The sequence below is a fragment of the Phacochoerus africanus genome, chromosome 8 (assembly GCF_016906955.1).
Source record: "Phacochoerus africanus isolate WHEZ1 chromosome 8, ROS_Pafr_v1, whole genome shotgun sequence".
Taxonomy (NCBI): domain Eukaryota; kingdom Metazoa; phylum Chordata; class Mammalia; order Artiodactyla; family Suidae; genus Phacochoerus; species Phacochoerus africanus.
Window position 1 is genome coordinate 38,079,137 of NC_062551.1, and position 24,050 is coordinate 38,103,186.

The following is a 24,050-nucleotide window of genomic DNA, read 5'->3' on the forward strand; positions in this document are numbered from 1 at the left end:
GTGTGGATTCTGAGTGTGCTGGCATCTGGAGGGACCAGGTTGGTTGGGGAAGGAGAACAGGAGATCAGAGGGGACTGGGTTTGTAGGGATGGCAGAGCCGGGGGGAAGGCACGGAAATGATCTCCTCCCTGTTGAGCTAAGGAGCCTCTGGAAATGTGTGATCTGGTGATGCAGAAATCCAGAATGTGTCTTGGCTGTTGTAAACAGTGCTGCAATGAACATTGGGTGCATGTTTCTTTTTGAATTATGGTTTTCTCTGGATATATGCCCAGGAGTGGGATTGCTAGATCATCATGGTAGTTCTACACTTAGGTTTTTTTTTTTAAATTTTAATATATGTGTTTACATTTTTTTTTTTTTATTTTCCCACTGTACAGCAAGGGGATCAAGTTATCCTTACATGTATACATTACATTTACATTTTTTTCCCCCGCCCTTTGTTCTGTTGCAACATGAGTATCTAGACAAAGTTCTCAATGCTATTTAGCAGGATCTCCTTGTAAATCTATTCTAAGTTGTGTCTGATAAGCCCAAGCTCCCGATCCCTCCCACTCCCTCCCCCTCCCCCTCCCATCAGGCAGCCACAAGTCTCTTCTCCAAGTCCATGATTTTCTTTTCTGAGGAGATGTTCATTTGTGCTGGATATTAGATTCCAGTTATAAGTGATATCATATGGTATTTGTCTTTGTCTTTCTGGCTCATTTCACTCAGTATGAGAGTCTCTAGTTCCCTCCATGTTGCTGCAAATGGCATGATGTCATTCTTTTTTATGGCTGAATAGTATTCCATTGTGTTTATATACCACTTCTTCCAAATCCAATCATCTGTCGATGGACATTTGGGTTGTTTCCATGTCCTGGCTATTGTGAATATATAGCTGCAATGAACATGCGGGTGCATGTGTCTCTTTTAAGTAGAGTTTTGTCCAGATATATGCCCAAGAGTGGGATTGCGGGGTCATATGGAAGTTCTATGTATAGATTTCTAAGGTATCTCCAAACTGTTCTCCATAGTGGCTGTACCAGTTTACATTCCCACCAACAGTGCAGGAGGGTTCCCTTTTCTCCACAGCCCCTCCAGCACTTGTTATTTGTGGACTTCTTAAGGATGGCCATTCTGACTGGTGTGAGGTGGTATCTCATGGTAGTTTTGATTTGCATTTCTCTTATAACCAGCGATGTTGAGCATTTTTTCATGTTTGCTGGACGTCTGTATATCTTCTTTGGAGAAATGTCTATTCAGGATTAATAAATTCAGCAAAGTAGCAGGATATAAGATTAACATTCAGAAGTCAGTTGCATTTCTCTATACCAGCAATGAAGTATTAGAAAAGGAATACAAAAATACGATACCTTTTAAAATTGCACCTCACAAAATCAAATACCTCGGAATACACCTGACCAAGGAGGTAAAGGACTTATATGCCGAGAACTATAAAACTTTAATCAAAGAAATCAAAGAAGATGTAAAGAAATGGAAAGATATTCCATGTTCCTGGATTGGAAAAATCAACATTGCACAAATGGCCATACTACCCAAAGCAATCTACAGATTCAATGCAATCCCTATCAAATTACCCATGACATTTTTCACAGAACGAGAACAAACAATCCAAACATTTATATGGAGCCACAAAAGACCCAGAATCACCAAAGAAATCCTGAGAAACAAAATCCAAGCAGGAGGCATAACTCTCCCAGACTTCAAGAAATATTACAAAGCCACAGTCATCAAAAGAGTGTGGTACTGGTATCAAAACAGACAGACAGACCAATGGAACAGAATAGAGAACCCGGAAATAAGCCCTGACACCTATGGTCAATTAATCTTTGACAAGGGAGGTAAGAACATAAAATGGGAAAAAGAAAGTCTATTCAGCAAGCATTGCTGGGAAACCTGGACAGCTGCATGCAAAGCAATGAAACTAGAACACACCCTCACACCATACACAAAAATAAACTCCAAATGGCTGAAAGACTTAAATATATGACAGGACACCATCAAACTCCTAGAAGAAAACATAGGCAAAACACTCTCTGACATCAACCTCATGAATATTTTCTCAGGTCAGTCTCCCAAAGCAATAGAAATTAGAGCAAAAATAAACCCGTGGGACCTCATCAAACTGAAAAGCTTTTGCACAGCAAAGGAAACCCAAAAGAAAACAAAAAGACAACTTTCAGAATGGGAGAAAATGGTTTCAAATGATGCAACCGACAAGGGATTAATCTCTAGAATATATAACAACTTATACAACCCAACAGCAAAAAAGCCAATCAATCAATGGAAAAATGGGCAAAAGACCTGAATAGACTTAGTTTTTTTAAGGAACCTCCATACTGTTCTTCACAGTGGTTGTACCAGTTTAAATTCCCACCATCAATGTAGGAGGGTTCCCTTTTCTCCACACCCTCTCCGGTATTTATTTTTTATAGACTTTTTGTTGGTGGCCATTCTGACTGGTGTGAGGTGATACCTCATTGTAGTTTTGATTTGCATTTCTCTAGTAATGAATGATATTGAGCACCTCTTCACGTGCTTTTTAGCCACCTGTCTATCTTCTTTGGAGAAATGTCTGTTTAGATCTTTGGAAAACTTTTTAATCAGGTTGCTTATTTTTTGATATAAAGCTGTATGAGATGTTTTTGTATATTTTGAAGATTAATCCCCTGTTGGTTGCTTCATTTGCAAAGATTTTTTTTTCCATTCTGTGGATTATCTTTTTGTTTTGTTTCTGTTTTCCTCTGCTGTGGAAAACTTTTAAGGAAACATCCAAAATGTCCACTAACAGAGGAATGGATAAAGAAGATGTGGTATATATACACAGTTAAATATTACTCAACCATAAAAAGCACACAATACTGCCATTTGCAGCAACATGGATGGACTTAGAAATTATCATACTAAGTGAAATAAGTTAGACAGAGAAAGACAAATATCATATGAGCTCAGTAATATGTGGAATCTAATAGAAATGATACAATCGAACTTAGAAACAGACTTGAAGATTTCAAAACCAAACTTATGTTTACTAAAGGGGAAGGTACACATTATAGGGTTGAGAATGATATACACACACTGCTTACATAGAATAGACAGGTAACGGTGACCCACTGTACAGCACAGGGAAATATACTCAGTACTGTTTGGTAACTTATGTGGGAAAAGACTCCGAAGAGGATTGGGTATATGTACATGTGTAGCTGATTTACTTTGCTGTGCCTCTGAAATTAACACAACTTTGCAAGTCAACTATACTCCAACAAAATTAAAAAAGAAGTCCAGAATGTGTGTATCTGATTTCAGTCCTTTCTTGGCATAACCCTCTCCCGGCTTAGAACAAATTGAGCCTGAAGCGAAGTCTCACAGTGCTGTCTCAGAAGGGAGTAGCCACGAGGCCCGGGCCTCTGGTTCTGCTTGGGCACCTGGCATTGTCCTCCATCTCTTGACAGAGCCTTTTCTGCCATGGTGCATCCTGAAGGGCGAGTGTGGTTAAGGTCAGAGCCTGTGGGCTTGGGGGTTCAGTTCTGGGCAAGCTCGCTCTTTCAAGGAACCCTGTGGTGAATCCTCAGGAAACATAAAAATCCTTTCTTCATGTTGACTGTTACCCCCAGGGCATCTGCTCTCTGTCAGACTCAAGCCCACAGGTGGGCTGGGGGAGCATCCTGAGGGGATAATAAAGGCTACACCAGAGTTTCTGCCAGGACTGGGAGACCAGTCCCCTGACTGTCCTGACTGTTATTGCCACTGTTCTGTTATCTCTTTACTTAAATTCCTAGCATCAGGCTTCTTTAAGCTATGGCACCAAGGGCACAGAGCTCATTTTTCTTTGTTTTATTCCTCAAAGCATCTACTCTGAGCCAGGCCCTGAGTGACATGGATAGAGCTGTGTAAGGGGGACACCTCTGGGGGTTGCATCCGTGCTCAAGACTTCCCTGTGAACGTGGTCTTGGATCCCCAGGGAGGTGGGAGTCCTAAGCCTTCTGGAAAATGGCTTTTGACCTGGAGCGATGCTTTCGACCGGTGGTGATGGTGATACGATGGTGTTCGTGGAGTAGCCCCACTTGACCTTGGCTTCGTTTGGGTTACACACTGTTTGGAACATTTTGAATTAGCTGCCAGCTTTTGTAAGTGGAGAGTTTCACATTGCATCCAGATTTCCAGTGTGTTTTGGCAAAATAAAAATTGGTGGTAGTAGGTCTGTATTCCACTCTGGGTCTGAACAGAAGTTGCTTCCTTTAATTTAAAGCATGTCTGTGCCAGTTTGCCCTAGTCCCCACCACTCCTTGCAGCCTTCTACCTGATCTGTGTTGTCCTTGAGGCTGTGGACAGTGCCTTTAATTTAGAGCATGTCTGTGCCAGTTTGCCCTAGTCCCCACCACTCCTTGCAGCCTTCTACCTGATCTGTGTCTGCCTTGAGGCTGTGGACAGTGCAGCATCAGGACCAAGAGCATGGGCTTGGGATCCAGGTTGCATGTTCAAGTCCCTGCCTCTCCACATCCCTGCCATGTGACCTTGGGCTAGTTACTTTATCTTTCTATGCTGTAGGTGTCTCACCTATAAAAGGAGACTAATATTACAGGCCACCAGAGCTTGTTGAGGGAATACATGGGTTATTATTTACAAACAGCTTGGAACCGAGCCTGGCACACTGTCCACACTTAGTAAATACTGCCTCTCCCCCTTATCCCTCCTCCATCTGGCGTCAGACTATGGTTGCTACTTGGCAGCCACTCTGCTCTGTGTTCTCCTTGGAATCTCCTTGGGATCTGGAAGTAATGATGAGCTTGTTTGGGCTACATCCCGGGCCCCTTGTAAAAAAAAAAGAAGGAAAAGAGAGAGAGAACCTCTCTGAGTTCAAATCCCTTCTGGGGAATAGAGGGGTGGCGGTATCATATGGAGTCATGTCTGGATGCCAAAGGGGACTTGAAAGCATGGGACTGCTAGGTAGGAGCTCAGGGAATAACAGGCGTAAAAAATAGTTTCAGACGCGGCTCGGATCCTGCGTTGCTGTGGCTCTGGCCTAGGCTGGCGGCTATAGCTCCGATTCAACTCCTAGCCTGGGAACCTCCATATACCGCGGGAGTGGCCCAAGAAATGGCAAAAAAGACCAAATAAATAAATAAATAGTTTCTACTGACTTGCTGTCAGAAGGATCATATATAGAGCTGCTGCTTCTGGAAATGGACAAATCCATTGCCTTACAAAGCCGTCATCTCTTTGGGTCCTGGAAGGAGAAAGGAAGATGGGAAATGGTGAGGACAGACAGCTGGTTGCCATTCCGCTGGCATCCACTCCTTATGCATGTACATCCATCTCAGCCCACCCGAGTCAGTATATTTCTACCAGGCGGTGATGCGAAAATGCCTGTGTATGCCAGTTTTATTGTAGTCAGGCAGCACGTATGGGTTTGACTTTCACCTGACCATGGCAGGAAGTCTAGAAGCAATTATAACCGACACCTGCTCTGTCTGTGCTCTGGGCAGCCCGTGATGGACTCCAGGCCTCCCGCTCTCGTGTGCATTTCCTATCAGCTCAGAATAATAGCTGTGACACCTCACTTATGCGCTCTCTGAAGGAACTCACGGCACGGTGCTCTGAAAACCCTCAAATGATTGGCATTTCTTTTAGTGAAGATATCACATTAGTGACTAGAAAGGAAAATGTAGGAGAGGGTTATTGATGACGGTAAAAGACAAGTTTAAACCACTTCCACAGACCATGTCTCATAAGGGGATCGTATGTGAGAAAACTGTCCATCTAACATCAAACAGAATCCGAATGTAGACCAGCAAAGGTTGTGGCCATGAATGTACCAAGATTGAGGCTGGAGAAAGGACATGGTTTCTGTAGCAGTGATTTCTGCCCAGGATGGGTCTTGTTATTGTGCAAAATGACTTGTGTGTGTGTGTGTGTGAGAGAGAGAGAGTGTGTGTGTTAGGGCTGCATCCGTGGCAGAGGGAAATTCCTAGCCTAGAGATCTAAGCAGAGCTACAGCTGCTGGCCTACACCACAGCCACAGCAACATCTGCCACCTATGGTTCAGCTCGTGGCAATGCTGGACCCCCGACCCGCTGAGCGAGGCCGGGGATTGAACCCTCATCTTTATGGATACTAGTCAGATTTGCTTCTGCTGCACCACAATGGGAACTCCCAAAATGATTTCTGATTTTGGGCAAATCTCTATTTCCACTTGCTCTTATGCTTTGCCAGAGAGCTGAGGGATTCTGGGAGGGTGGGGGGACCTGGGGGCTGGGCTGACCTCAGGAATTCATGTGCAAAGGGCTTTTTCCCACTCAGGGGTAGGCTAGGTTCATAGCTATTCTGTGTAATAATAACTCCTGGGCTGTTGCTTCGGAGCCTTGGCAAACCTGAATTCTAAAGGCAAGTGAAGGTGGGAAATACCTCAAGAAGCTCAGGGCATCTGGCTTCCGTCCTGTATATCCATTTTATTTGGGTTCCAGTTTTACTGTCCTTAAAATTTACATAGAATCAAAAAGAGCTGTACAGAGGACTAGATGGGTCACGGGCCCCTAGGTGGCCAGCAAGGGGGCAAGGCGAGCGGGGAGGGGAGTGGTAGTACAGGGGTGCCTGGTACTGAGATTAAATACACGTGTTTTGGAGGCAGTGCTGCTGAGCAGTGGGGAGGTTAGAGTCAGGCTGGGAGCCACCATTGCAGGTTTCCAGAGGCCAGGGAACAAATGGCTTCTAGGTCCAGAATTTATGTTACATGTCCCTGAATCTCAAAATAAGAGTCAAACTGAAAGTATTTAAGAACAAGGAAGAAAGTTGGTTAGTGACCTCAGTCTCTGATTCAAACGTTTCAAAGGGCTTCATGCTTAGCCCTTTCAATACTCAAAGTGCAGCAGAGAAAGTGAAAGGCACTCTCTTCCTCCTTGTCCTTATTTTCTGGCTTTCGTGGATTTCCAAGGGGCCACCCTGAGCTGATGCCATTTAGGTCAAGTTTAAAAGTGTCCTGGTTCTGACGGACTTGCTGTGCTTCTTTCTTTGGTAGGAAGGCTCCATTTCTTATCTGGTGGCAAAACACAGAGTGCCGAGGTCCATGAACCTGTCTCTTTTTTCCGTGACCTTTGCCCTTCTCTCTGGATGCACCATGTACCTTTAATCACTGAACTACTCATATCCCGAGATTATTTTCCTCCCAGCAGGAAACATCTGAACTTTTTTTTTTTTTTTTTTGCTTTTTAGGGTCACATCCATGGCCTACGGAGGTTCCCAGGCTAGGGGTTGAATCAGAGCTACAGCTGCCAGCCACAGCCACAGCAACACAGGATCTGAGCTGCCCTGCGAACTACACCACAGCTCACAGTGATGCCAGATCCTTAACTCACTGAGGGAGGCCAGGGATCGAAGCTGCAACCTCATGGTTACTAGTTGGATTCGTTTCTGCCATGCCACAACGGGAACTCCTGAACATTTTTTTAGAACCTTTCTGTGTCCCGAGTTCCTGTTTTCTTTTTTTCAACCTCAGCCCTCTTACTTGCTGTGGCTTGCCAACTCCAATGCCAGTAGGCCCAGGCAGGTGACATCAATGAGTACAGTAGTTGTAAGTGGTAATAGGGAGCGGTGGGGACTGTGGTTACCTGAGGACCACATATGCTGCCTGTATGGGATAACTCCCACTCAGTATTGCCACCTGCTGAATAATGGGCACACTTGTAAAAAAAATCCTTTTTTTTTTTTTAATGCAAATCCTCCCAATTACACATAAAATGAATTCAACATCATGATAAACATTCAACAAGCCAAAAACACCATGCTTGTCAGATGGTCAGTTTTTAATTTCTGCTTTGGACATTGGAGCAACTGGGGGAAGTTTGAGGAAGGAGGGGCTTCATCCAAATGGCCATGGACAAGATGAAGCCAGGGCAACGGGTTACGAAAAATGGTCCTTGAACTGTTCTAGGGAAAAGACGGTGAGGGCCAGAAAATAATGATCAAAGGGACCTGGGTTTGAGAAATAGTTCTGAAGCAGAATCCACAATGCTCAGAAAATTATTAGGTTTGGGGAAGGGTAGAGAGGGGTAAGTTCCCTTGATTAGTTCCCTTAATTCATTGTTGCTGCCATTCTGGGAGCAGCCACCACACCCAGGCATTTTTTGCAAAGACAAGAACATGCCCCTCTACCACAAAGAGCAGGTAGTTTTAGGGTGATGGATCTGAGATAACATGGAAAGCAAATTTGTTATCTTCCATGGTGCACAAAACACGCTGTCACAACTAGGACTCATAATAATCCCTCAGTTTCCTAAATTGCTTTACTGCTGCTTTTTTAATTAAGGCCCATTAACTCGTCATATATTGATAACAGCGATGACCCTGAAATAGATGGATAAATTAAAGCTCTCTCGTTCCATGCTTTTATATGAATGTGTTAATTATTTTTGTCATTAGGGAGACTGATACAGGGATGGAGAGGTACCAAACAGATTTTGACAAAGTGTTGGTGTTTGCAGCTAGAAATGCAGCACGTGGTGGATATAATCCTTCACAGTGGGCACCAAGGGCCCAGGCTAGGATTTCTTGTATACTAATAGTCCCCATCGCAGAGGCTCAAGGAGGGCACGGAGGACCTGCTATTTTGTTGCAGCAATTGTATGCTGGCACTTGTAGGAGACCAGATGTGGTGTTCAGATGGGATTTTGCTTGAATGCACACAGCTCACACACTAGCTTTTTAACTAAAATAATTATGGGCTAATATTTAGAGATAGCTTTCACATAAAAATTTGGATTCCTGCTTTTTGAAAAAACTATCTGACAATTTGACATCCTCAGGCCTGTATTCCTGAGTGGCAATGAGAGCCGAAGAGGGGCTTCCCCTTTAAAGGGCCATGTGCTCAGCAGTTCGCCACACTCCCCACCACTCCCTTTTGTGCCTCGGTCACTGAAACTGAGTGTCAAGTACTATTTGCCATTATGCTTGTGTGGTTTTTTTGTTTTTATGGTTGTATTAGGGAACAAATGAAAAGGTTTCTGGTGTGTATCTCTGTAAAAATCAGAAAAATGAAATATAGACCATGATGGGTTAGGTTTTTTCAGGAGAATTGAGAGAGAGCCTTTATCTTATAGATAGGCAGTGGAGGCTGAAGCTGGTCTGCTGTTTGCACACAGCTAAGAGCAGTCACTGAGGACCCCAGTTGGAAGGAATTGATCAGTTTGGAATCTCTGCCTCCTAGTCCCATGTGGCTATGCCTAAGGGGTACAGAAATGTAGGAATAAAGTCCCAGAAAACAGGTTGGGATGGAACGTAATACACTGGGTCAATTTATCAAATGATGTTTATTTTAATTTACTGGGGAGTTTGTGTCTGTAGGTGGCCAGGCCACAGTTCCTGAACCTGTTCACCATGTGGCACTGGGAATGGCCATCATTTTATAAAGCCAAGCATGGAGCTGAGGGGCATGCAGCAAGACAAATGTCCTGGCCAGAAAATCAGCCTTCCCAGGGGGAAAGCTCAGGAGGGTCTCCCTTTGCCTGGAAAATCCAGGAAGACTCTTGGGAGGTGACAGGATGAGAAGCCCTCTTTCCTGCCCTGAAGGGCTCTTTGCCTCAGTGTGTTTATCTGGATGGTGGGAGTTGCCTCTGGGCCAGCTGCTCCCCTGTTTACAAATGAGCTGCCCATTCCAGTGTGCGTGAGATACATTTTAAGAGCCTTGGGCTTTGGGTCTTTCTGGCTTTGGAGAGTGTGACAGGGAACTCACAAGGTGGCAGTGATGGGCAGTAGCTGGGTTTGAGGAGCTCAGGCACTGCCACCTTCCTGCTTCCACAGGGCTTGACCACCGTGTCTTGTAAAGGATCACAGGACAAAATTGTTTTCTGTCCCAAGCTTTGTTCACAGAGGCCCTCAGCCTGGTCAGTTATGTGCTTGCAAAAACTTCCTGCCAATTCTCCTTTGTATTTTTTTTTCTTTTTGTTCCCCCCCCCACTTTTTCTTTTGCTTTTTTTAGGGACGCACCTGCAGCACATGCTAGGGGTCGAATCAGAGCTGCATCTGCCACCTGCACCACAGCTCATGGCAATGCCAGATCCTTAACCCACTGAGCAAGGCCAGGGATCAAATCTGCAACCTCATGGTTCCCAGTGGGATTTCTATCCACTGTGCCACAAGGGGAATTTCCTGTTTTTCCTTTTTTACGGCTGTACTTGCGGCATACAGTAGTTGCCAGGCCAGGGTTTGAATAGTCCTACACCACAGCCACAGCAACACCAGATCCAAGATGCATCTGTGACCTATGCCACAGCTTGTGACAATGCCTGATCTTTAACCCAATGAGTGAGGCCAGGGATTGAACCTGCGTCCTCATGGACACTGTCTCAGGTTTTTAACCCACTGAGCCATAAGGGGAACACCTCCCTTGTATTTTTGACCTCCCATCGCATGGACTCATGACCCTGAGGCTCAGGCAGCAGCCTAGATGTGTGGCCCTCCTTCCCTAGGGGTGACCTGGAAATTCTCCTGCCCCCCGCCCATGGGACTTGTGCTCTAAGCCTCATGTCTGACTCAGGAATGAAAAGGTTGAATGGCAGGGGACAGCAGCAGTTGTCAATAGCCTGAGGCCAGCCTGAGATTTTCTTTGTCTGTCCCCTCTGCCCAGTACCTCTGAGTGTCAAGAGATCAGCAACTGCTGGTCCGAAGAAGGGCAGGGCCAGGACCCTAACACAAGGTCTAGATGTGGCTATTATTCCAGCTATGGCCAGCCATGCATCTGGGTTTGTTTCCTCATCTATAAAGTGGGGCCCTGCTGGCTGGGTAATTGGGAGGTGTCACCAAGAGAATCTTTGGAAGGCCTTGTAAAAGGCAGAAGCCCTCTAGACATGGGATGTCATGGTGAGTGATGTTGGGGCTCAGGTTCTAGTCCAAAGGTGCACTTCCAATGAAAGGCTTCCTGTGAAGATGAGGAAGCCAGTCTGGGGCTCTTCTTCTTCCGTGTCCGCCTTGCCATCCTGCCTGTGTCCTCCCAAAACCTGGCTCCAGTCCACAGTCAGACCTGAGACCTGGTGCCTTAGAAAGCATGGGGCTGATGGGATGAAGGGCAGTGAGCAGCAAGGCATTTGCTGTCTTAGTCACCCAGGGAAAAGCTGCTTTTCCTTTTTCTCTAGTCTCTGCTCCACCCCCAAGCAGGTTGAGGTTGAGCTAGCTTTAGAAGCAGCTGTGTATGCCCTGTCTTGGGAGGACAGTGTGTCCCCCTCATCTTCAGGCCATGTTGTTGTGGAGGTGTCTGGGTGTCAGGGCTCCAGCTTTGGCAAGTGGTTCCCACTGCATTACTAATGGTCATGCTTACCTCTGTCACTTCCTGTCCCTTGATGACCTGACTCACACTCTAGGAGAGCCTGGGTTTGTGTCACCCTCCTCTTGAACCAGCCTGGGCTGGGACCCTGCTACTGTGGTCCACCCTTCCTCCTGGTGCACAACCCACACTGCCTCATTCATCACCGTTACGCCTCGTTTCCTGCTGGTCTGGAGCTGGTGCGCCAACCTGATCCTCTCCCTGGCACATCCGGAACTCACATGTCTGATGAGATTTTATTCTGAGAAATCCAATCCCAGAACTGCCTCTGCATAGGTTTGAACAAGTGACTTAACCTTCTGTGTCTCAGTGTTTCAGTCGGGGATAGACTAGATAATAAACAATTCCCCAATCTCCATTTATTTTTCTTTTTATATTTTAGGGCCTTACTCGCAGCACATGGAAGTTCCCAGGCTAGGGGTTGAATTGGAGCTGTAGTTGCTGGCTTATGCCGCAGCCGCAGCAACTGGGGATCCAAGCCACCTCTGCGATCTATATCACAGCTCACAGCAATACCACATCCTTAACCCACTGAGAGAGGCCAGGGCTCGAACCTGCGTCCTCATGGATGCTAGTCAGATTCGCTTCCACTAAGTCACAACAGGAACTCCCCCAATCCCCATTTAAAACAACATAGGTTGGTTTTTCAAGTTTGGAAAAGTCCATTGGAGGTCTGGATGGCATGTGGGGTGTTCCATAAAGCTGCCAATCAGGGGCCCAGACTGACAGAAGCTACTACCATCTCAGAAGCAGTAGCTCCAGGAACATTGCGGGAGCTCCAGGTGAGTGGCAAGGGGGAGGGTGGTGGCAGCCGAGCACGTGCAGTTAAATGCTTTGGTCTGGATGTGACACTCCTCACTTCTGCTCTTCTTTCATGGGCCACAACCAGCATGTGGCGATGCCTAAATACAAGGAGCTGCAATTGTTCAGGGACCAGGAAGTAGAGGACAACCAGATATTAGTGAATATCAATAAGGTTTATTCTATCATTTTCATCCATGAAACAAGAATATTAATAATAGTACATATTTCATGTACTTACATGTGCCACTGTGAAACATGTATTTTCTATGGCTGTTATTATCATTATGCTGTGGTCTTAGTGATCCTCTGGGATGTATGCTCAGGGCTAAAGGTCCCTAAGACGTCATCTAGCTCAATTTCTCAGTACGAACACGATGTTTAGTGTGAAACCAGCCTTTGCTTTATTCCTGGTCCTGCCACTTAGTGGCTGTGTGATCTTGAGACATTGACTTACATTGGATTCCTCATTTATAATTAGGACTATAAATCGTACCTGCTCATAGATTAAAGGAGACCAGGTGAGTGGACCTGGTGGTCTCAGGCTTCACTGATAATGATGAACACAAATGTAAACAATTTCCTACAAGAGCCTGACTCTCAGTCACCCATCTCCTCACCAGCTAGCAGCCTAGGCCCTTCCCCAGCGAGGCCCCACAGGCATCCTGGGAGGGGCAGTGTCACACATCTAATCATCACTGTCCTGAAGTCCCCCTCTCACAACCTCACTCTTTTTTTTTGCCTTTTTTGCCATTTCTTAGGCCAATTTCTGTTGTACCACAAAGTAACTCAGCCACACACACACACACACACACATTCCCTTTCTTATGTTATCTTCCATTATGTTCTATCCCAAGAGATCAGATAAAAAAAATTCCCTGTGCTATAGGATGGGACCTCGTTGCTTATCCATTCTCTCTTTTATTTATTTTTTTTGTCTTTTTAGGGCTGCACCTGCAGCATATGGAAGTTCCCAGGCTGGGGTCTAATGGGAGCTGTAGCTGTACAGCCATGGCAACGTCGGATCCTTGACCCGCTGAGCAGGGACAGGGATCAAACCCGCAATCTCATGGTTCCTAGTTGGATTTGTTTCCACTGTGCCACGATGGAAACTCCCCTGATTATCCATTCTAAATGTAATAGTTAGCATCAGCGAACCCCAAACTCCCAGTCTATCCCACTCCCTCCCTCCTCCAGCTATCTTGATTCTCAGGTCTGTCTTAAGAGCTGGCCCCCTGAACTCTGCAGTGGACAGTGACTGACAGACCTTTGTACAGCACCCCTCTTCATCCCAAAGCAACTAGGGCAGGCAATGGGGACAGAGTTAGAGAGTGACCAGCCATAGCCTCTACTGGCCCCGCTGTTCTGTCCAGCCCTGTCGATAGGTGCCTTCTTCCCCAAGGAGCTCCACTGCCTATTCTTTTTTATTCTTTTGCTTTTTAGGACTGCCCTTGTGGTATGTGGAGATTCCTAGGCTAGGGGTCGAATTGGAGCTGCAGCCACAGCCTGTGCCACAGCCACAGCAAAGCTGGATTCAAGTCGCATCTGCAATCTATGCCACAGCTCATGGCAACAACGGGTTGTTAACCCATTGAGCGAGGCCAGGGATCGAACCTGCATCCTCATGGATACTAGTCTGGTTCTTTACTGCTGTGCCACAATGGGAAATTCATCCACTGCCTACTCTTAAACTGACATGCTTTGGGAGCCCTGGTCTCTCTGTTATGCCTTTGTGTTTATGAACTCCAATCATGACTTGATTTACATCACTCCCACAGGCCTCCTGGGTCCTAGTGAATCAGGGAACATGCCTGGAAGCATCTGGGGAAGGTGGCCCATCCCAGGAAGGTTGTTCAGCCCAGAACTGACATGCTGTCTGCTCTGCCTGGACTGTTAGACTTTCAACTCTGGCTCAAACACTGTCAAAATGCTTAGCCTTGTGAAGTGCTGAGCACCATGCAGTCCCCACAGATGCTCAGTTAAGTGGAAGACTGGAGTGAGGTCCTGGGTGGGGGTCAGATTCTCTGTGTTTGCATCCTGAGTCCACCACTTACTAGCCGGGAGCCCTGGGACAACCTCGTATGGAGGATGGAGATCATGCATGTTTCCACTTTATAGGGTTGATGGAAAGTGTTTAGGATAATGCGTGTCACAAAATAAGTCTCAGTAGTTGTTAGTTATGGTTGTTTTATTCTCTGGTCTGCTCACCAGATGATGATCTGGCTTCACTTTCTCTGACAGTCTATTCTGCACATAACTTGACATTGTCAATTTCCCTATCCTGATGCCATGCTTCACTGGGGACAGACAAAGAAATGTGGATTCACTTGCACTTGACAAAGGGACTCCTGTCTCCCTCTCCCTTCTTCCCAAACCCTTCTCAGGCAATCTTTGTTCTCTCTGATCTCACAGACCACACCCTAAGCCCTGCTCCTGGATGGGGCTCTCAGGACTGTATTACACTGCCCCTAATTGCTGCTGACTTCATCTGCGTCTGGCATTCGTCACGACCATGTTATTAGCTTAGCAGGCTGCCAGGGGAGGGCCAGGTATACTTGGTTATTGATCCATCACTTTTCTGGATTGCACTTCAGCTGTGTTCTTGAGGTGGAAGCAATGCTGATTCCTGCTTCCGCCTCCCCCCACACCTCACCTGCATGAGCACATTCACCTTGAATGGACTTCCAAACATTCCTGGGAACTTGGAAGCCTCCATTTCTCGTATCCACAGTATGGACCATTCTCGCTCTCTCTTTTTTTTTTTATTTTAAACTTTATTTATTTATATTACTCAATGAATTTATCACATCTGTAGTTGTATAATCATCATCACAATCCAATTTCTCAATCCCACATTACCACCTATAAAATCTTCGCCAATCCTAATGAGTGCTTTTTTTAAGGGGTACACCCATGGCATATGGAAGTTCCTGGGCTCGGGTCGAATTGGAGCTGTAGCTGCCGACCTACTCCACAGCCACAGCAATGCTAGATCTGAGCCACATCTGCGACCTACACCACAACTCACTGCAACTTAGGATCCTTAACCTACTGAGTGTGGCTAGGGATTGAACCCCATCTTCATGGATACTAGTCAAGTTCATAAACCGCTAAACCGCAGTGAGAACTCCCTAGTGAGTACTTTTTTATTCTAATTCCAGCATGTAGGCAAATTCTTTTGCCTTCTCTGATAAACTATTTCTCTTCTAGCCAATTCTTCCCATTGGCTGTAAATAAATTCTTGCCCTGTCCAGAAATTTGCCTCTTGTAACTGCCAGGAGACGTCTGATCCATTCCTCACAAGCTGTTCCTTTTCATCTGGAGCCCTTCTCTGGGTGGGGTACATGACCCCTCCTTTCCTGGGTGATTGTAGGGGGGGGGATATTTTTGGTTAAGAAATGCTGCTTTAGGTTCTGTTCACTGTGAGGCTTGGCTGAGCTGCTTCTTCAATCATTCCAAGGATGCAGCCTTAGGCCCCTTCCCCGCCCTGACCCACAGTTTTTTTATGTGCCCCCTCTAAAAGGGGCTGTCCAGCACTGCAGGGGATCCTCTTAGAAATGTTTACATTTTAAAGGAGGGTCTCTGAGAAGGTTAGTTTCTAGAAAGGAAAAGTAATCCAAATGAATAATTCTGATGGTGGAGCTCAGGCATCCTTGGGGAATATGGGGACCCTCTTGGCGTCTCAGATTATATCAGGATGGGGGCATCCCCTTCACCCTCAAGAAAGCAGGTTGAGGGCTGATGGGCATGTTGTGTAAGTCTTTTCTGGATGCTGCAATCTCCTCTCGTCCAGGAGTCCATGAATTTGAAATAGAATGGATACATTTAAAAACGTTTTCTAATGATTTTAATTTTTTCCATTATAATTGGTTTACAGTGTTCTATCAATTTAGAATTATTATCTTTTATCCAGAGCTTTGGGCGAGAACTCCTCGCCTCCTTTTGGATGGTCCCTTGCAATCTTGGGCACATGGCTTCCTTACAGCCTGGGGGGTATGCTTTATAGGAAACGGTGACCTAGGGTCTGTGAGTCGGGCAGGGAGGAGACGCTCACCTACATTGAGCATATATATATATATATATATATATATATATATATATATATATATACGCTGGGTTCATTGTCTTTGAGAAAACTTCTCTTATCTGGAGACCAGCCAGTCGTTTCACCATTAAAGGCTGTACCTTCGACCGACAGTGGGTGACCTTGGATTAACACCCTTTCCCTTCCCACCTCTTTTACTCGTCTGTAAAATGAGGAAGCCCGACTTGATGAGCCCTATGATGCCTTTGTTCGCTGACATTTCAGCATTAATTTCTTTGACTTTTAGTCTAAAGAATCCTATAAAAATTGCCACTCCCCAGGGGGGACAGTTCAAGTTTTCACTTATATATATAATTGTTTCCAATCCTTTCCTCTGTGTGTACCTATATGTGCATGTGTTTATATGTCCGTATGTGTGTATGTGTGGCGGATGTATGTGTGCAAATGTGTGCACCTATGTGTGTGTGCACGTGTGTCTGTATGCATGTGCATGTTGTGTGTATGTGTCTCTGTGTGTGTGTGTTTGCACGTGAGTGTGTGTTTATTCTTCCTGAGCTGATTTTCACATCAGTCTGCCCAGCTGTCTGGGGAAGGGGTGGGGGCTGATGCACGGGGCAGGCTGCTCCCCTCAGCTGGTCCCTGTGGACTGGGATGAGACCCGCAGGGTCCCTGCACCTCAGCTCGACCTTTGCCCCTCTGCCAGCCTGGGCATTGCCTCCCCTCCTCCTCCTGCTCCTTTTCACCCCGCTCCGCCCCCTTTGGCTGCCCCCGACACCCTGCAGGGTGGGCAAACTGCTTCATGCCTGGAGAGGAGCTGGATGCTGACCGGGGAGCCCTGGGAAAGCACAAATGATCACAAAATGCACTTTACCATGTGCAAAAGAATGTGATTGCTCTGCCCTCCAGGTGCCAGGCCAGGAGGTCTCCCCCAGGCACCAGCTGTGTGGGAGAGTGTGTACGCTCCCCACTCCATGGCAGGGCCACATAACAAATTTTGTGAGCCTGAGACACTTGGCCTTTGTGGGCCACTTCCTCCACAAAAAATATTCCAAGTTATACTTTATGACTGAGTTCAGATAATGACGAATACACTCTAGGCTGGATTTGTATTACATATTTATTATTATGACATTTACTTTTTTTCCTTCCGATTTTAAAAGAAAATGAAAATATTCTTGTAGGCCTGAAAAAAATCCCAGGGCCCCAGGCCCTATACCTGGTGGAGAGGGAGGCACTGCCTGAGGTGGGCGCAGGGGGTGGAGGAATGCCTTCACACCACCTACCTCCCTTCTGGCTCCAGGAATCTAAGATTTCTCTTTTCCTCCTGCCCCCAGTGCCCCTCTGTGGCTCAGAGATCTGTGGGTTTACTTCTTACCTGTTTTCCTGCATCTGCTTCTGTCTCTAGGGGGTTTCACACCTGACCCTGTTCCCGCCACTTCCCTCAGCCCCTCCTGCAATTAAGACTGACTCCCCTTGTAACTGAGTGACCGTTCAGCCACTTGCTGCTCAACAGCCAATCGAGGTGCAGGTTTGGTGAGAAGAAAGATGCTTTCTTCAGAATAGCTGGCACTCTGGGAAGATGGTGGACCTGTGTCCAGAGACCAACTCCAAAGATTCTGCTCAGCCAGGACAGTTTTTAAAGGGAAAAAAGGGGGAGTTCCCGTCGTGGTGCAGTGGTTAACGAATCCGACTAGGAACCATGAGGTTGCGGGTTTGATCCCTGGCCTTGCTCAGTGGGTTAATGATCTGGCGTTGCTGTGAGCTACGGTGTAGGTTGCAGATGCCTCTTGGATCCCGCATTGCTGTGGCTCTGGCGTAGGCTGGTGGCTACAGCTCCGATTAGACCCCTAGCCTGGGAACCTCCCAGGCAAAAAGACAAAAATAAAAATAAAAATAAAGGAAAAAAAAGGGGAAACAGTCTCAGTTAATGATCAAGGCAGGATATGTGAACCTAATAAAAAGGATATAAAAGTACTTATATGTGGAATCTAATAAAATGATTATTAGATCAAAGAACTTGATTTACAAAGCAGAAACATCACAATTTCAAAATCAAACTAATGGACCAAAGGGAAAACTTGGGGAAGAAGAGGGATAAATTAGGAGGCGTTTGGAATTAGTATATACACACTACTATATATAAAAGAGGTAAGTAACAAGGACCTATTGTGTAGCATAGAGAAATCTACTCAATATTCTGTAATAACCTATATGGGAAAAGAATCTGAAAAAGAATGGATATATGCATATATATAACTGAATCACTTTGCTGTGCACCTGAAATCATCACAACATTGTAATTCAACTATATATGCCAGTACATTTTTTTTGAGGCCGAAGCTCAGATTCTTTATCATTTTTTGATTGTGCATAGAACTGCCAACTTCTCCTGATCTTCCTTGGGTTTCAGTCTAGCTCGTGTGGTCTGGCTACACCCGTGAGATCCAGCTGCAAATTTACTGAGGCGAAGGGTCAGTCATTCTCTACTTAATTCTTCATTCTCACTCCTTCTAAGCCAGGAAAGGAATCAACAGGTTAGGTAAGGTGACGTGTATAGTAAAGCACAAATCAGGAGCTAAGTTAAATGTTGCCTAATGATCTCATCTTTATGACCAAGGTCTAAAGAAAATGGGGACGAACTAACAGAAAAGAGGCAAGGGAGCTGCTTACACACATGCTCCAGGGCCTGCAGAGGAATTAAGTCAAAGCTAAGAGAGGTGGTCCTTGCTTTCCATCCTGCTTCAAAATTTCCACTTATTTATTCATTGCCCCTGGATTAAATACCACCCCTTGGGAGGGAGTGTAGCCTCCAGGTTGGGGCTCTGCCCCTTGGCTGTGTGATTGTGAAGCTGATCTCAGGATGCTGCTGCATGGTCTTGGGTAGTTCTTCCCTCTGGTCTATCCCTGGTTTTCTCATTGGTAAAATGAGATAGTTGCAACTCTCATACAGGCCTGTTGTGAAGATGAACAGAGTGCCTGGAATGCAATAACTGCCAGGTGGAGCAACTGCAAATCTAGGCTGCCCAGTTACATTTGAAAAATTGCTCTCACTTCTGAATTTTTGTAATTTATTGAAAAAATAAAGTTGTATGCAGACATTCAGGGCATTTTGACAAAGTCAATACACTATGCGGGACAAAAACCCCTAGCTATGGGACATGTCCTAAATAAACAGGATGCTTGGAAACCTTGTGAGCTCTGTAATGATGTCCAAAGCCAGGCAGAAGGGGCAGACCCAGGGACCCTGTGTCGGAGACTGTGACACCAAGGATATCTGCTGCCATCACCAGGGGATCTTCATTTTCTGCTAAGGCAGAAATCCATGGATCAGGAGGCAGGAGCATTGGATTTTATGTGTCTCAACATAATCTCATCACATTTTTCTGTTCTTTTTTCATTGAAGTATATTTGCTGTACAGTATTACATAAGTTCCAGGTGTACAACATAAAGATTCACAAATTTTAAAGGTTATATTCCATTTATGGTTGTTATAAAATACTGGCTATACTCCCTCTGTTGTACAATATATCCTTGTAACGTATTTTATACATAGTAGTTCGTACCTCTTAATCCCTGCCTCTATACTGCCCCTCCTCCTCCCTTCTCCTCACTGGTGACCACTAGTTTGTTCTCTGTATCTGGAGTCTGTTTCTTTTTTGTTATATTCACTAGTTAGTTTTATTTTTTGGATTCCACATATAAGTGATTATCATATAGCATTTGTCTCTGTCTGATTTCACTAAGTATAATATCCTGTAAGTCCATCCATGTTGTCACAGCTGGCAAACTTGCATTCCTTTTTAATGGCTGAGTAATAGTCCATTGTGTAGATATACCACATCTTCTTTGCCCATTCATCTGCTGATGGACACTCAGGTTACTTTCATATCTTGTAAATGGAGCTGCTATGAACACTGGAGTGCATATATCTTTTTGAACTAGTGTTTCCATTTTCTTCAGATAAATACCAAAGAGGAGAATTGCTGGGTCATATGGAGAATTGCTGGGTCCTATGGTGGTTCGGTTTTTAGTTTTTGAGAAACAGCCTCCATACTGTTTTCTGCAGTGGCTGTACTGTAGTCCCCATCCATTATATGCTTGAGTCCAAGTGTCTGTGTGTAGCTAAACATCGTTCTGTCATTGGCTCTGTAGATTATTTCTCATATAAAATAAGTTTAAATGAGAAAGGTCCTTGACAATACAGTCCATTGCGCTTACTTTGTATGGAAGCTGAGGCTCTAAGGGATCACAGTGCTGCACAGGGCCAGGCAGCCCCTGATGGCCAAGCCCTTGTCCCCAGCTCCTCTTACCTAAACCACTCACTCCTCCATGAATACTGCTGTGGGTGGGGTGTTCGTTTCCATTCTGAACGCTGTGGGGTTTTGGCTTCTGTCAGATGACTCTCTTGCCCTCATCCTCAGTCCTATAAATATTTGATACTTGAACGAGTAGGGACCTTGGGAGCTGGAATCTCTGGGGCTCGGTCTCTTTCTCATCAGGGAGACCCAGAGGATTGGGGCAGGAGAAAGCTCCTCTTTGCTTGAAGATGGTTAAATGATTTTTTTTTTCTTTTTTGGCCGCCCTGCAGCAAATGGAGTTCCTTGGAAAGGGATCAGATCCAAGGGGCAATTGTGACCTAAGGCATAACTACAGTAACACTGGATCCCTAACCCCGTGCTGGGCCGAGGATAGAATCTGTGTCCCAGAGTTCCGGAGACACCGCCTATCCCATTGCGCCACGGAGGAGCTCCAGTTAAATGATTTTTAGAATAAATCGTTTTCTGTTTGTTGGGGTTGAATACATGGGTTGGAAATGAGAAGAAGCAGGATAGATGACTTCCAATTCCATTCATCATTCTGTTACGAAATTGAGGGCGCTCAAATTCTTCCTGTGGCTGCCAGTCTCTTCAATAGATCTTGCACTGTGGCTGAAACCTATGGTAGAAATACGTGCTCAAGGGCCCTTTTCTTTTTATGTGAAAAGTACTTTTCAGGCACCGTGTCAAGAATATATGATTTGTTTGAAAACTTGAATTATTCAAGGACTGTTTACTGGCATGTCAAGTTTCTTTCTTTTTTTGCCTTTCCCTTTCCCCCTTTTATTTTTTCTCCCTCTTTCTTGTTTGTAAGAACATTCTTGCAGCTCACCCTGGCCACAGGGCTTCCCCTGGGAGGATCTTGCCTGAGCTTGGCCTGACATGCAGCTTGGGGTGCTCAGGGCACTGCCTGTCCTTGGGAACCATCCCCAGGCTCATCTTCATATGCCTCAGTTTTAACATACAGTCACGGTCTGAAGAGCTTGGACTGAACTTCTGCAGCCCTTGGAAAAGAAGCTGGTGGAGGGTGAGGTGCTGGGGAGATCCTGACTTTGTGGAAGGAGAACCAGTCGTTTGCATCGTGCTCAATTCAAAGGAGGAACTGGTGCCCCCAGGGGACAGGGAGCTCTAGGTTCCTTCTCTGTTCCTGGAAGGAAGGCAGGGCAGGGCACAGCCTTAGTTCCTTGGGGTCCTTGGGCTGGAGGAGGGCAGACTGGGGGTAGTACCTGAGGGACCTGAGTCGCCTGGGGTTGGGGGCAGGGGGTGAGAAGGACTGGTGCCGAGCCCTCTGGGTCTTATTCATCTCATAGGAGCCACCGACAAGCCCAGCCTCTAGCCATCAGCAGCCCTGCCCCGATGAGGGCAGGCCTGCACCATCCCATCATATTAGGGGAAGGGGCAGTGAGATAGTCTCTGCTGGGATGCAGTTGAAAAGACAGCTACCCCTGAAATGATTCTCTGCTCCAAAGTGGAGGTGCGGTGACACCAACCACAATAACTGTATTGGAAGAAAACAACTAAAACATGTAAATAATGTCTTGGAAAGGGAGCAGGGAGAGTTGTAATTATCAGCTAGTTAATTTGCTTCGTTTTTCGGGGGTGGGAATTTGGTACCACCTCTTACTTGCAATTGATGCAGAGGAAAAAAGCCTCTGAGAAAGGCCAGCCTGTGTGTTTGTGTGTGTGTGTGTGTGTGTGTGTGTGTGTGTGTGTGTGTGTGTATAGGGGGCATGGTCTGGGGCAGCCAGAGAGACTTAACCAGCACTGCATATATGCCAGGGGACTTCTACGGATCATGGGCCAACCTCAAGCCTCACAAGCCTGCCTCATTTACAAAAACAAAACAAAACGACTGAAAAATGCATCCAATCAGCAAATTGTTTTGTTGGTGGTGGTGGTTTTTTTTTTTTTTTTTTTCCTTTCTTTTCTTTTTAGGACCGCACTTGCTGCGTATGGAAGTTCCCAGGCTTGGGGTCGAGATGGAGTTACAGCTGCCGGCCTACACCACAGACTGCGTGCGACCCAAGCCACGCCTGCGACCAACGTCACAGCTCACAGCAATGCTGGATCCTTAATCTGAGCTGGTCCAGGGATGGAACCCTCATCGTTGTGGATACGAGTGGAAGTCATTTCTGCTGAGCCAAGGTGGGAACTCCCAGCAAATTGTTTTTTGAGTCTATGTTTGTGTGAGACTCTGCTAAGCACTGGTGGAATGGGGATGGTAGAAGGAGATAAAGGAGGGAACAAACCCCCCCGCAGCTCCCTGGTCCACACAACCTTTAGGAGATGTTTATTAGTTCTCTCGGAAGCCGTTTTCCTTTCCAGGCTGTTCGGGCTCAGTCAGTTTGATCCCGAGGTGTTCAAGGTGGGGATTTCCAAGGGAGGAGGGTTGCCTGTGCATGGGGCCACCAGGATGCATGGGACAGGGCTGTGCTGGCTGTCAGGGACAGAGATCCAGGGGTCAGAGGAGGTTCACTGCCCCATAAACAGGAAGGTCAGGGAGGGAGTTTGCTTCAGACAGGGCAGACATGGGGGCCGAAAGATCTTATCAAGAAGCTGCCTTTTCCCATCTTGGCTCTGCTTTCCTTCCCTGTACTGGCTTCATTCTCAGGCAGACCTTCCCAGGGAGGGATAAACATAGCCACCAGCAGCTCCAAACTATGTTTTCTGGACAAAAAGGAATTTTCTGTCCCAAAATTTCCAGCGAAGATCCTGGGTTCTCACTGGCTCTGATCTGACCACACGTCCACACTTGAACCAGCTGCTGGTTAGGGAGGTAGAATTCCCTCCCACACTGGCCAAGTTCCAGTCACAACTTATACTTGGAGCTGAGGAGGTGGACTGAGCCCTAGCCAGACAGCAAGGATGGTGGATGGGTCCCCAAGAAAAGGCAGATGCTGCACTAGAAGAAGGAGAGAGAATGGTGCTGGAAGGAAAATAAGAGCTGTACACCTTAGGGAGTTCCCAGTGTGGCTCAGTGGTAATGAATCAGACTAGTAACCATGAGGATGCTGGTTCAATCTCTGGCCTCGCTCAGTGGGTTAAGGATCTGGTGTTGCAGTAGGCTGTGGTGTAGGTTGCAAAAACGGCTTAGATCCAGCATTGTGGCTCCTGTTTGAACTCTAGCCTGGGAACTTCCACGTGCTACGGGTGTGGCTCTAACAACAACAACAAAAGGTAAAAAGCCATACACTTTAGTGGGAAGCTTCCTGAGAAGGGTGGGGCTTGAGTAGTTTCTTGGAAGATGTCTAGAACTCATCTAGAATGGAGAATGCGTTCTAGGCAGGGGTTCCAGAATGAGAAAAGGTGTGACATGCGAATACGAGTAGTGTATTTGGATCACAGAAGGGAGAATTGGTTTTCTAGCAGTGGTGCATTTGTGAAAAATCACTGAAGTTGGACTGATTGTCTGGATCTTGGCCACACAAAGGCTGAGGTGTGAAGAAGGTTGGATTTTGAAGGAAAGTGGCATGGTGGGAGTTGGCCTTTTAGGAGATCAACTTAGCAAATGATGGAGTGAGAATGAGAGAAAAGAGTCAGGTAGACTAGGGGATAATAGGAAAGGAAGAGAGAATG